Source organism: Dipodomys merriami, unplaced genomic scaffold (genome assembly GCF_024711535.1).
Source record: "Dipodomys merriami isolate MVZ:Mamm:240054 unplaced genomic scaffold, mDipMer1.0.p SCAF_893, whole genome shotgun sequence".
In the NCBI taxonomy this organism is placed as follows: domain Eukaryota; kingdom Metazoa; phylum Chordata; class Mammalia; order Rodentia; family Heteromyidae; genus Dipodomys; species Dipodomys merriami.
The window spans coordinates 232,690-245,952 of NW_027206505.1; the positions used below are offsets into that span (position 1 = coordinate 232,690).

Consider the following 13,263-nt stretch of genomic DNA (forward strand, 5'->3'; position numbering starts at 1 on the left):
GATAACACTGTAGCATAACAAATATATATGATAACAACTTGAGCTGTACAACAGAGGAGAGTGAGAGGGGAAAGAATGATGGACCACATAGGAGCTATATGTCATTGGTATTGTGTTTCAAAGAACAGAAAGAATTCAGAGAAGAGAAGGAGAAAAATAAAGTGTCCTGAGACAAGTTTCTTTTTAATCCATCTAATAGTTTGTACTAGAAGTCAGTGAAAATTGGAAAAATTAAAATAGAAATTAAAGCATTGTGTATACTTGTTACAATGTAAAGAAATTGTAATAGGAATATGATAATTTCCAAAGTAATAAGAGAAAGAATAGTTAAACTCTAAAGGGAAAAAGAATGAAGAGAGAAAAGAAGCAAAGTAAAACCTTAATCAATAACAAATACAAGAGTTTGGAAGGGGAAAGGCAGTGGAAATATTCTAAATAACAATAAAAGTTGCTAGCGTGGATAGAATATGGATCACATGTTATCATATATAATTTTGAAAAAGCATAGTAGGAATGAAAATTTGAAAGTCATGGTTTAAAACACTATTTGGATTATAACTAGACAGTATAGCTCGGTGGTAAACCATTGGCTTTGCATATGTGAAGCAATGGTTTGATCTCCCAAGCATTGCAAAGTACACACAAAGCACACACACACACACAAACCACATAAACACACACAAACACACACACCACATACACACATTTGGAATATTGACTTTAACATATTGAACGGAGGAAATTATTACAAACACTAAATGTATACTAATATATGAAATCATAATATTGCTCGTACTATTTAAAAGTATAGTAGAAATAAAATAGTCACAATATACTTGGATTTTAATAGATTAAGTAAATTGAAAATTAATAGAAGACATGAGAATCTTTGCAAATAAGTTTTAAATAATAAACATTTTGAAACATGTGTCCTATTATTTTGACAAAAGATTGATGTTACTGGTGTTTTAACACAAGATTTATAATAAGATAGCGAGGTGCTGTATATAGGGCTAGGGATAGTTACATCTATAATGATTATAGATTATAATCTATAATGATTATAATCTATAATGATTATAGATTATAGATTATAATGATTACACTCTGAATAGTTTTATAATAATGTCTCATAGTTTCCCGAATTACAAACCCTATTTTTCACTTCCCACCATAGCTAGAAAATGGATGCGACAAATCACCATGCCGATCTCAAACTTTTTTTAAAATTGAAGTACAAATATTTCCTAAAAGTGATCAGGTAATGAACCTTTCTTAATAAAGTATGTGCTTCTTGAAAATACAGTAAATATTTGTTACCTGGACAAATACGTTTATAACTATAAGAAAATAAATGTATTTAAATTCACTAACAATATAAAATTAAGAAAATAGTTTTAAATAGCCACATGTTAAATATTTTAAAAGCAAAGTATATGTGTCTGAATAATTTATATGTGTAAAAATCATGCAAAATTAATTTAAGTATTCCTACAGCTCTGAAAAAGGAATTACCCTAAAGAAACACAAGGAAACATTTAAGCTCAAAATTTGAAATTTAGAAAATAAAATGATGTAGGGGCTGGGCAGGTAGCTCAGTAGTAGAGCAATTGCCTTGCATGCATGAAGCCCTGGGTTCGATTCATCAGCACCACATAAGCAAAAAGAAAAAAGCCAGAAGTAGCGCTGTGGCTCAAGTGGTAGAGCTCTAGCCTTAAGCTGAAGAGGTGAGGGACAGGGCCCAGGCCCAGAGTTCAGGCCCCACAACCGGAACCCCCTCAAAAAAAAAAAAAAGAAAATGAAGTGTACTCTTTAGTTGACTTAACTAAGTGTAAATGCTCTGCATATCAGTTTTATAATAAAAAATGCATGAACAAAGAAAGCAAAAGTACCCATTGATCAATAGAAACGGCAAAAGCATCAGTAGTTGTTGTTTTGAGTGTACAAAAATATCATTGGAAGATATAACAATATTCCTTCCCTAAGAAATGTACTCATTACCTCATTTATGTAACTGTAACCCCTGTGTACATTACCATTACAAGAAAATTAAAAATAAACCAAATAATATACCAATTAAGACTTCTTATAAGCCATTGGTTAAAAACTTTGTTAAAAATGCCCTAAATACCCAAGGAATATACTTTGATGTTACTATTTAAATACTTCAACTTCAGCAGAAAAGCAAAATGTTTAAAAACTGTTAGAAAGTAAAGTAATATATCAGAATATATTACTATTAGTAATAATCATAAGATGAATTTATAGTGGTAGTCAAATATGTAAGACATGAGGCAATTTGCCATTCATTTGCACTTAATAAGTGAGAAAGAATATTCTAGGTCTTTTTAAATTATCATAAGTTTAATAAAGAAATTATTCTGTCACATCATATGATAATCAGATAAAGCTATTAGAGCAAAGAACAGATTGTATTAAGTTTTTGGATGTTAATGTATATACTTATTTTGGTTGTGGGAAAATGTGGGGATTTCAACTTGGGGTATACTGTTCTTGCAGGTCGGCGTCATATCAGTGGTTAATTTTAGGATAGGCGTTCCCTTTCCACAAGAACATGCACATGATCTGTCATTTTAGCCTTCCCATCATCAATGACATCATAATTGTACACCAACTTGTCTAGCTTGCTACATTGACTACCCTGGATCCACAATCCTTTCAACTTAGTCTCTAGATAGTGCAGGATGGTAGAAATCATCCAATTCACCCAGAGATAGATTGAGAATAAGTCCACTAAATTTTTGGCTTGGGTTCTGTTCTCAAGCCTCCTAAGTAGTTAAGAGTACACATGGGATCCCCTGGTGCCAAGCAGTAAGAATATTTTAAAGCAACTAGACATATATATATATATATATATATATATATATATATATATATATATATATATATATATATATATTACTTAGGCTTGTAAATACCTCAGGAAAAAAAATTAAAAGAGCAGTGAAGCATAGAGGACAAGCAGAATTTTAACTAGATACTCAGAGGCTGAATAAGCTTAGCTAGCTATTCTGGAGTCTGAGATCTGAAGACCACTGTTCAATCATGAAAATACAAGCGATTATCTAAAAAAAATGAACCAGAATTTTAGCAGTGGCTGAAGTAGTAGACCACTATCCTTGGGCACAGAAGCTGAGGAATAATTCCAAGGCACTATCAAGACTCAATAATGATGAATGCATGCATGAGCATATGCACATGTGCGTGTACACAAACTCAAATGTGTATTTCAATGTGAAGTTCTTTATTTTTTACCTTGCTGTACTTTATTTCCCTGTATTAGTTCACAAATTAACAAAATCAGCTAAGGACCTCTTTACATAAAATTCATCATGTTTCTCTAAAACCTACTCTCTTTTTGGTTGCCTGCTTTTATTTGACCCAAAAGTAAATTATTCAGGAAGTCAATTCTTCACTCTCAAGTCTGTAGTATTAGATTATTGTTTAGGTTCCTCCTAGCAATATGATTTTGTGAAATCCTGTATCAAGCAATATATTTCTTTCACTAGAAGAGAAACCTCTGTCAAACAATTAATAATAGCTTATTCTCCCCCTGACATTCATCTGTAGTTTTAATTTCTTCATATATTTCATGATCTGTCTGTGTATGACAAAGACTGCCATGAAAATAAAAACACCCTTTTCAGCACTTAGCATGTGTATACCATTCATAGATACTGAAATTGCTTTGGAATAAATAATGTTCACCCTGACTATCTTGAGAAAGAAGAATTGGTTTCTCAGCACTTTAGGTAAGAACTTGAGGGAAAGAAACAAAAGGAAAAGTGAGGAACAACTCAACACATAGATTCAAATGAAACAAAACAACCCAAGAATACACAAACTAATTCAGTACTCAAGAACCTGCAGGAAATGCAAAGATTTAAAAAAAATCAACTATGACAATTTATGAAATTCGTGACTACATGGGAGTGCACTGTTGTGAGGATAGTGACTAAAGCCAGACTGAACAGAAAGTTCTGTACACAATGCCATGCACCTGTTATTCTAAATGCCAGGAAGAATAACATCAAGTGGACTAAGGCCAAGTTCATACACAAATAGGATGCCAGTTTCTAGCTGAAAAATAATCAGGATAACTTAGGGCTGGGGGCATGACAAAGTGGTTAGAACACCTATTTGAAGGGAACAAAACACTCAATGTTTTGTTAGGGGTATTAAAGACAAAAGCTATGATTTTAAATAATTAGAACAATTGTAACACTTGAGTATTTTAGTGGAGAAAAATCCATTAGAGAGATAGAATGAACCCACGTTCCAATTCTCCTTTGATAATGTTTAGTGGTACCTTGCAAATGAACATGGATGTGCCTTTGGGTGATGGAAATACTCTACTTACACCAGTGTAAATTAAATAGATTTTTTGAGTAGATTGTAGTTCTTGAACTAAGAACCTGAGTGATGTCCCTGAGCTTTTTCTCTCAAGGCTACCACTCTAATACTTTGAGCCACAGTTCCAATTCTGATTTTCTGTTAGTTGTTTGGAGATAAGAGGCTCATGTACTTTTCTGCCCAGGATGGCTTCAAACCATGATCACCAGATCTCAGCCTCCTGAATAACCAGGATTCCAGGCATGATGCGTCGATGGTTTTCATAATTTAGTAAATTGAATAGTTACAGAAGTTATAAATTATCATTGTAACCTGTGTAATATACGTGTGTATGTATAGATCAATGCATACATTTAGAAATATATTAACATATTTTTGCATCTACAGTAGATTTATGAAATCATCATTCATTATAAAAATAAAATGGAAACAAAAGTTAATACAAAGTGAATTGTTACACGTTTCTTTTTGTTGATTAGAACATGAATTGTGAGAATCAGTTTGGGAAAAACATCTCTTCTTTCACAAAATGGATAATTGCTATTAATTCCAATCCATCTATTTGCCCATATTGTGCAACCTCACACATGAGTGTCAAAATCAAACAACACTTTTTACCTTTGTATTTAACTTACCTGTTATAATTTAGGGGATAGATGAAGTAATCAAATAAAGATTAAATTAATAGTAAGTGAGGCTATGAGTTAGAGCTGAAAAAGAATTTAAATATGACAATAACTAATTAATTGCATATTTCTTATTTTTACTGTGTTGTTATGTCCCTCATTCCCACATTAGGAAAGTACATAGAAGGTTCTCACTATATTATATGTAATTATTAAAAATGTATTGAAAGAATATGGACACAGTGTGGTTTTAGCTTATTGAGACCTATATGGGGTAGTGTGTTTTTGAGGGCTTGCTGTACATTGTGATGGAGATGAAGGGAAGGATGTGCTTATTCTGGAAAACTGGCTAGAGGATTGCTCCCAGAAAGATAGTGATGAATTCTTCCAAAAGGTTACTGTAAAATCACTTTCACAACGATGTTTACTACTGCACTATTCACTGCAGCCAAGTTATGAAAACAGCCCAGATGCCCTTTGGTGGAGAGATGGTTGGCAAAAGAGTGTCATATATACATATGTGGATTGTACCTATCCATTATGAAGACTGTTACGTTTTTGGAAAGAAATGGATAGATCTAAAAATATGTTAAGTAAACGAAGTCATAGCCAGACACACAAAGTACCCATGTTCTGTCTCATATTTGGAAGCTAGAACTTTATACAAGTTTACACAGCAATATTAACCAAATCATGCTATTTGTAGAGGAGTATTTTTTTTTTTTTTTGTCGGTCGTGGGGCTTGAACTCTGGGCCTGGGCGCTGTCCCTCAGCTCTTCAGCTCAAGGCGAGCGCTCTACCACTTGAGCTACAGCGCCACTTCCGGTTTTCTGGTGGTTTATCGGAGATAGGGCTGGCTTTGAACCGCGATCCTCAGATCTCAGACTCCTGAGTAGCTAGGATTACAGGCGTGAGCCACCAGTGCCCGGCTAGTAGAGGAGTATTTAGAAGATGTTATTTTTTTTTATAAAATTGAACTTTTTAATCCAACAAAATGAATACCAGGAAACTATCAGTTGGAAGATGCAAGGAGAAGTCAAAGGGAAGGAATAAAGAGAATTATGGAGGAAGAACGTGAAGACATAATATTCAATGCAGATAGTATGAAACTAGAAAAAATTAAAGTGTGGTGAGGTTTAGAAGGGTAGGGAAAAGTTATATAAAGAGCCATTATACTAAAAAACATGATTTATTGAATAGAAATTCCCTTGTACAACTAGTTAAGATAATAAAAATATAATTAAAATCAATGAAGACATCTGATCTTAAACTGTGTTCTCTTTTTTGGGGGGGGGGGTCCGGTCGTGGGGCCTGTACTCTGGGCCTGGGCACTGTCCCTCAGCTCTTCAGCTCAAGGCTAGCGCTCTACCACTTGAGTCACAGCGCCACTTCCGTTTTTTTTTCTTTTTTGCTTATGTGGTGCTGAGGAATTGAACCCAGGGCCTCAGGCATGCAAGGCAAGCACTCTACCACTGAGCCAACTTCCCAGCCCTTAAACTGTTCTCTTAAACCATGAGTAAATATAATAATTTCCTCCTCCGAAATTTTCTTTGCAGGTATTTTAATCATATTGACAGAAAAATGATCAGTGCCATGAAGATCAATACATCACATAGCACATCATAAAGAGACACAATAAAAATCACAGTAAAAAAATTTTAGAATTCATCACATGATAAAATAACAGGTAGAATTTGCCAAATGCTAATTGATTGTTTTTCCAAGTACTTTACTTATGGTATCTAATTTAATCCTCACAATAATTACATAAAGTGGAACTACTTACATTTTTAATTCTCAGATGATGATATTGAAATCTTCAGAGTTGTAATTACTAGTACAACATTGCACACATGGTAAATGTTAGCATGAGGTCCATCTCTGACTGTATCAATTAACCTTATTCTATTTTATGTATAAAATAATAGCATTTAGTCTACAAATTCTAGGAAAATTTCTCAAAATTATTGTGTACACTCATAATATTTCAGTTTATCTTTGTTAGAAAACAGGGAACTATAATATGAAAAACTAAAGTTCATAATCAATGCATACCTCCCTGGTGAAAGAAGTACTAAAGTATAACATTCTTGATTTCTAGCAGAAATCATATTCTATCCCTTCACTCAACACTGCACTGACTGGTGACCCTATCTCTGTTTAACACTGTCTTACTGAAAGAATGAGCTCCCCAATTCCTGATGGAAACAGTCTGCAGGAGTTCTACACCAATCATTTCCACATTGTAGCTCATCTAAGTTGTTTACCATTCGAAGTATTTTGATTGATTTTTATACCCAACATTTTGAGAGAAAGGTACTACTTTAAAATGCTATTAAAGCAAGACTGATATTAAAATCACCTTTGACTCCAGATAAATATTTTACCTTTCGTGTACCCAAAAATGCAGTCTGACCTATCATTAATGTTAGGAATGAGAGGATAAAAAATCGTAGACAACAAGACCTAAGCATGAATTAAAGCCTCTCCAACTTGTGAATACAATCGGTATAAAATGACATAAAGGTCTGGGAATGTGGCTCAGTGTTAGAGCACTTGCCTTATATGCATGAAGCCCTGGGTTCGATTCTTCAGCACCACATAAGCAAAAAGAAAAAGCCGCAAGTAGAGCTTTGGCTGAAGTGGAAGAGCGCTAGCCTTGAGCTGAAGAACTGAGGGACATTGCCCAGGCCAGACTTCAGGCCACACTACCAGACTCCCCCCATCCCCCCCCAAAAGACATCAATACTACTATATTTGTTCAAAATTTCTTATGATACTGAAGATTCAATTTAAAACTGTTAACACTTGAAAATAACTCATTTTCTTGGGAGTAGGAAACAACACACAAGATTAATCCTAATCATTTTCAAAGACATTTCTTTATACTACGAATTAACTCTTATAACTACAAAGATTCTAAAAATAACTGAAGCATAGTAATACAAAGGACATAATTTAACTTCATCATGTACATTCAAAGGACTGTGCTAATAGAAAACAAAGTTCTATTAATATTAGCTCACCCAATTCACTTCCATTCTTTTATTCTATATCTTTTAGTTTCATAAAAACTGGCTTTTTATAAAATGATGCATAAAAAGCCTATATACCCACTTACATTTTCAGATTTTAACGTTTATTTCAGACATGTCTTTAGCTGTGTAGTCAATTAACTGAAATAACACTAAAATATTCAAAGGGCTTTCTGAAATTGCAAGACTCGCTCTGGGATGTTATTTATATTGGAAAAGATATTCAAAAAGCCTTATTTGTTAAAGTTGTGATAGTTACTCCCACAAAAGAACAATTAATGAAGAAACATTTGTATGTACAAAATAACTTCAAATGCATACACAATCTGGAAGTGACACATACTTTTTGTTTGTTTTCGCAATGTATATCTAACAAAGATATCCACAATACTGATTTTCAGTCAATTATGATGGGAGATTCAAACCTGAGAAATACAGGGTTTATTATCTTAGTGTGAATAGATAAGATCTTACAAAGAAAGTTATTTTCAACACAAATCCGGAAAGAGTTTATCCACCTTGAGTTTCACAGGAATAACCAGAGAGTAATACCTGTTTGGTCAAGTTGGTCAAAATCACTCCATGAGTATATCTTAAAAGTGTATCCAATTTAAGAGGTCAAATACACATTTTTTACTGACAGTCATCTTATAGCAATAACTTACTACCTAATTATATGTGTATGTCCTTGCCTAACATATACTAAGAGCTGAAAGTGATCTCTTTTATCTTACTTAATGGTGAAAATGCTCTGAATATGATGATGTTATTATTTGACAAATAAAATGTACAGAAGGGTGGTTCCACTGAAATGAGAGGACGTAACACGGATAAATAACAACATTGCAACACAGCTCTTTTCAGCATCACTCTGTCCACATTGGCAAGCAACATTGCAACCGCACACAGACACATACATATACACACACAAGTGCACACTTGTACACACACATATACATGCATGCCAAATTCATGGTTTATTGTACAAAAAAGTTCAAATAAAATATTAGTGATTAGGAAAAATGATAATTTGGCTTATTACAAAATAATACATAATCCCGTCACCACGGTTGTTACATTTTACCTGTTTCTCCACATGTGACCACTTAATTTATTTTTAGTTCATTCATTCATTCATTCATTCATAAGTTTGGTTCTAATACTAGAGCGTGAACTCAGGGCCTGGCTCTGTCCCAGATTTTGTTATTTTTTTTGTTTTAGTTTTCTCAAGGCCAGCATTTTACTGCTTATACCACAGCTCCATTTCAACCTTTTGTGTTTACATTCAAATTATAATCTAATGGACTTTTTTTTCTTGGTCTGGTTTCAAAGCACAATCATCCGATTTCATCTTTCTGATTAGGTAGGATTAAAGACCAGAGCCACCCGTGTGGCTCCTACTTTTTCCAACACTTACGTAATGCACATACTTAGATAGTAATTTAAAACTGAAAGCATAGAAGCAAGATGTACAGTGATGATATTGTCCTGTCAGAAATTCAAGTTAGTATTGTAAATTTCTTAAGACCATACACAAAAAAATATTTAAGAAGAAATCTGATGATGTGTGTGTATATTTGTGTGTGTGGGTGTTTGTCTGTGCTGTTGCAATATGTTCCACATATAAGCACTGTGCAGGGGTGTCCAGCCATTCACAGTTATTGCATGAATATCTGCCTTGAGATACCAACTCTTAAACAATGTTTAGGTGTCCACTCTAGGCTTCCCGATGAAGAGGGGTATACTCATCCTCATCCCTAGCATTCATATGAGCGGCCTTTTTGGATAGTAGTCTCCACACTGTAGTAAGCTGCAAGTCAAGCACGCTAACACTGAGCCACCTTCCCAGCCCAAGGATTAAGATTCTTGTCTGTAATTTGGTCAAAGCTATGTCTCTTTATGTAGGCTACTAAAATGTGTTTACTAATTTCAAGTAAATACATAAATTCTATTTCCATCTCTTTTAAAAAATAAAAAAAAATGTTTGCTCTGTAAATTGATTAGAAGCATGGATTTTGTGGCTAGCTAGGTCATTGCACATCTATATCTCTTTCATGGTTCTCATAAACAATATGATTGCTCCATAATTATCCTAATTTATTTTGCTTTCATATTTTTGGTTGCATCATTTCACTTTCTGCTCTTCTATTTCCCAAAACAGCACCACATTCACAGAAAAATACAGAAGTGGTTCTGTGGCTCAAGTGGTAGAGTGCTTGCCTTGATTTGAAGAGCTCAAGGACAGTGACCAGGCCCAGAGTTCAGGCCCCACAACTAAGTTTAAAAAAAGAATCTAAATACTTGATAATTCTATTAACAGATCTGACTGAAATCAGTTGAATCACACCTTTTTTGTACAATGAAGGAATAGGTCCAGGCTAGGAAAGCAGCAAGAGAAGGCAGGGAGATTGTATCTTTGACAAAACTTTGTGGAAAATGGAATCAAGGATTACTTACTGGTGATCCACTTGCACTAGAAGCATGATTCTGAACTATTGCTTGCTGATTCTGAACTATTGCATTGATGATTATATTCTCCAAGAAGAAAAAGTGAAATTTAATTGGTAGCAAAGGACTACTAATACATTTTGACTTCTCATTAAGCATCTTCATTCATCAAAATCACCTGACGACAATAGACAGGACTATTTTTAGATGAAAACAAGTGTCTTTCAAAAAACAAGAATTTAGGTAGTCATACAAAGAACTTCTATTTTACTACTGCATTATACATTTTTTTTCTAAGGTTGGATACCAACATTAGAAAGCTACTAGAAAGCTCTTAACGCCCATATGTAGAATAGTGAGTTTTCTTACAATATAACATGGTATTTCCCAAATCATTCACATAGAAGGCATTGTTTCCTATTTTTTCATTCCTAGAAGAAGCTGCACATGAAGACACCACTGGTCCTCATTTTCAGTCTGTGCATTTGAATATGAAGGAAAATCTTTCCTCTGCTCTCTATCAATTTTCTACTCTCCATTTAGAATAATTTAGAATAGTAAAAATGAAAAAAGAGAAAATAAATCATGGTCAAAAATCATAAGCAGTAAATACACCAGATTTTTCTGAACAGTTCAACCAATGTGAACTATTAGGGAAATACATGGACATCTCATTCCCACTGGCACTCAAAGTCTCTGGTTAGGCAATTCTGATGAAGACAAGGAACAAGATGAAAAAGTGAGGAATGGTATCAATTGCAAGAAAAAAATGGAGTAGGATCCAAACAAATTTCTTCTTTGGGATGCCGAAATTAATCGGCTTACTATGGTGCAGGGACTACTTTAAAAAAAGGCCACCCAGATGAATACTAGGGATAAGGATGAGTATAACCCTCTTCATCTGGAAGCCTAGAGTGGACAATTAGACATTGTCCATGAGTTGGTAGCTCAAGGCAGATATTCATTCAATAACTCTGAATGGCTGGACACCCCTGCACAGTGCTTATATGTGGAATAATACCAGAATGGCTTGTGTCTTACTTCATCATGATGCAGATACCAATCCCCAAACTAAAGGCCTCTTGACCCCTTTGCATCTTGCTGCTGGGAGTAGAAACAGCAAAGATACTCTGTATCTCCTTCTATTGAACCATTATATCAAACCAGGTCTGAAGAACGACTTGGAAGAAACTGCATTTGATATTGCCAAAAGGATAAGTATGTTTCACTACCTATTTGAAGTTGTGGAAAGCTGTACAAATTGTTCTCCTAAGTCGTAATGGTTTGGTTAAGTTTCTTAAATTTCAAAAATGACAGTCCATCCTTTGTGTCCCTACAAATTTTTTTTCACAATACAAAGCAACAGCAATATCTTACTTTAAAATATCATGGAATCCATGGTATTCTTCCACGTGAATTGCCTGACTTTGTTGGCAAAATGTATTCAAGAGTTGTTTGTGTACATCTATAATGACTTCTGCAGAGTTTGTGATTTTTTTTTAAATCATAAATAATTTTAACTTATCTGTTGAAATGAATAGTATAGGAACTAAAGATGTTCCTGGTGCTTTTCTGAAAAAAGTATATCTATGTTGGCATAATGTCCATAATCTATTTCATTCCCTCCTGGATATAATACTTTGAATTATACATTGTTATATAATGTATAGGTTCATTAATAAATGTGTCCTTTCAGATTGCATTCCATATAGAAGAAGTTTAAGATTCCTTTTTTTCTTAGGTCCTTATATTATTTTTTTTCTATGAGATAAAATGACAATGTTATCTAATTTCAAGTTTTGTAAAGCTTATGCTATGTAAAGGTCTTTCTAAGGTGAAGATTTAATACACTGATGTCAAACTAACATTTATTTCTGTGAATTACATGTATTGTTACACTTGTATTTTTTTAATCAACTTTTTTTTAGGGGGGGGTCCGGTCGTTGTCCTTAACTCTGGGCCTGGGCGCAGTCCCTCAACTCTTCAGCTCAAGGCTAGCGCTCTACCACTTGAGTCACAGCACCACTTCCTGTTTTTTTTGTTTTTGCTTATGTGGTGCTGAAGAATCAAACCCAGGGCCTCATGCATGCAAGCAAGCCCTCTACCACTGAGCCACCTTCCCAGCCCCAACTTTTTAATAACTGTTTTTCATTTCTTGCATCAGAAGAATGAAAAATATGGAATACTTCACAAATTTTCATACCATCCTTGTGCAAGTGCCATGTTAATCTCTGTATTGTTGTAATTTGGGTAGACCTGCTGCTGAAGCATGGAGTATCCTCTTAATTTAAGTACTTAATGATGCAATCTTTATACAGGCATATATCCATGGTTGCCTATTTGTAACAAGGAACCCTTAATGTTCCTAAAAATGCTATTGATCTTATTTATCTAAAATTCTGTGTATAGTGGAAGAAACTTGTATCGTTTGGTCGATTGCTCCCATTTATAATTTTTTTTATCAATGACTATTTTGTCATTTTCATTTTAAATTTGATCATACTTTTAAGCCTTTACAGCTAAATCCAAAGGTGATGGCTTTTCAGGTACTTATTTATCAACTCAGTTAGCTTTGTAGAGCTAATGGATTCAAAGTAAGCCTTGCTTAAGAGCTACTTCTAAACATCTGCAGCTTAAGATTTCCCAAATGAGGTCTTGCTGGGACAAATGTCTACGTGAACCTTTACCCATCTTCCATATAGGAACAGACCAACCAGAATATCTTAGCCTGACAGCATAGATTGTCTTACTGGAACAAAACTAATCTTAGATACAAGGAA

At 34.1% G+C, this 13,263-nt stretch overlaps 1 pseudogene; it reads right to left on the reverse strand.

Annotated features, from left to right (window-relative positions):
- Window positions 1-12,654: 12,654 nt before the first annotated feature.
- Window positions 12,655-12,754, reverse strand: LOC138820517 (U6 spliceosomal RNA; annotated as a pseudogene).
- Window positions 12,755-13,263: the final 509 nt, after the last annotated feature.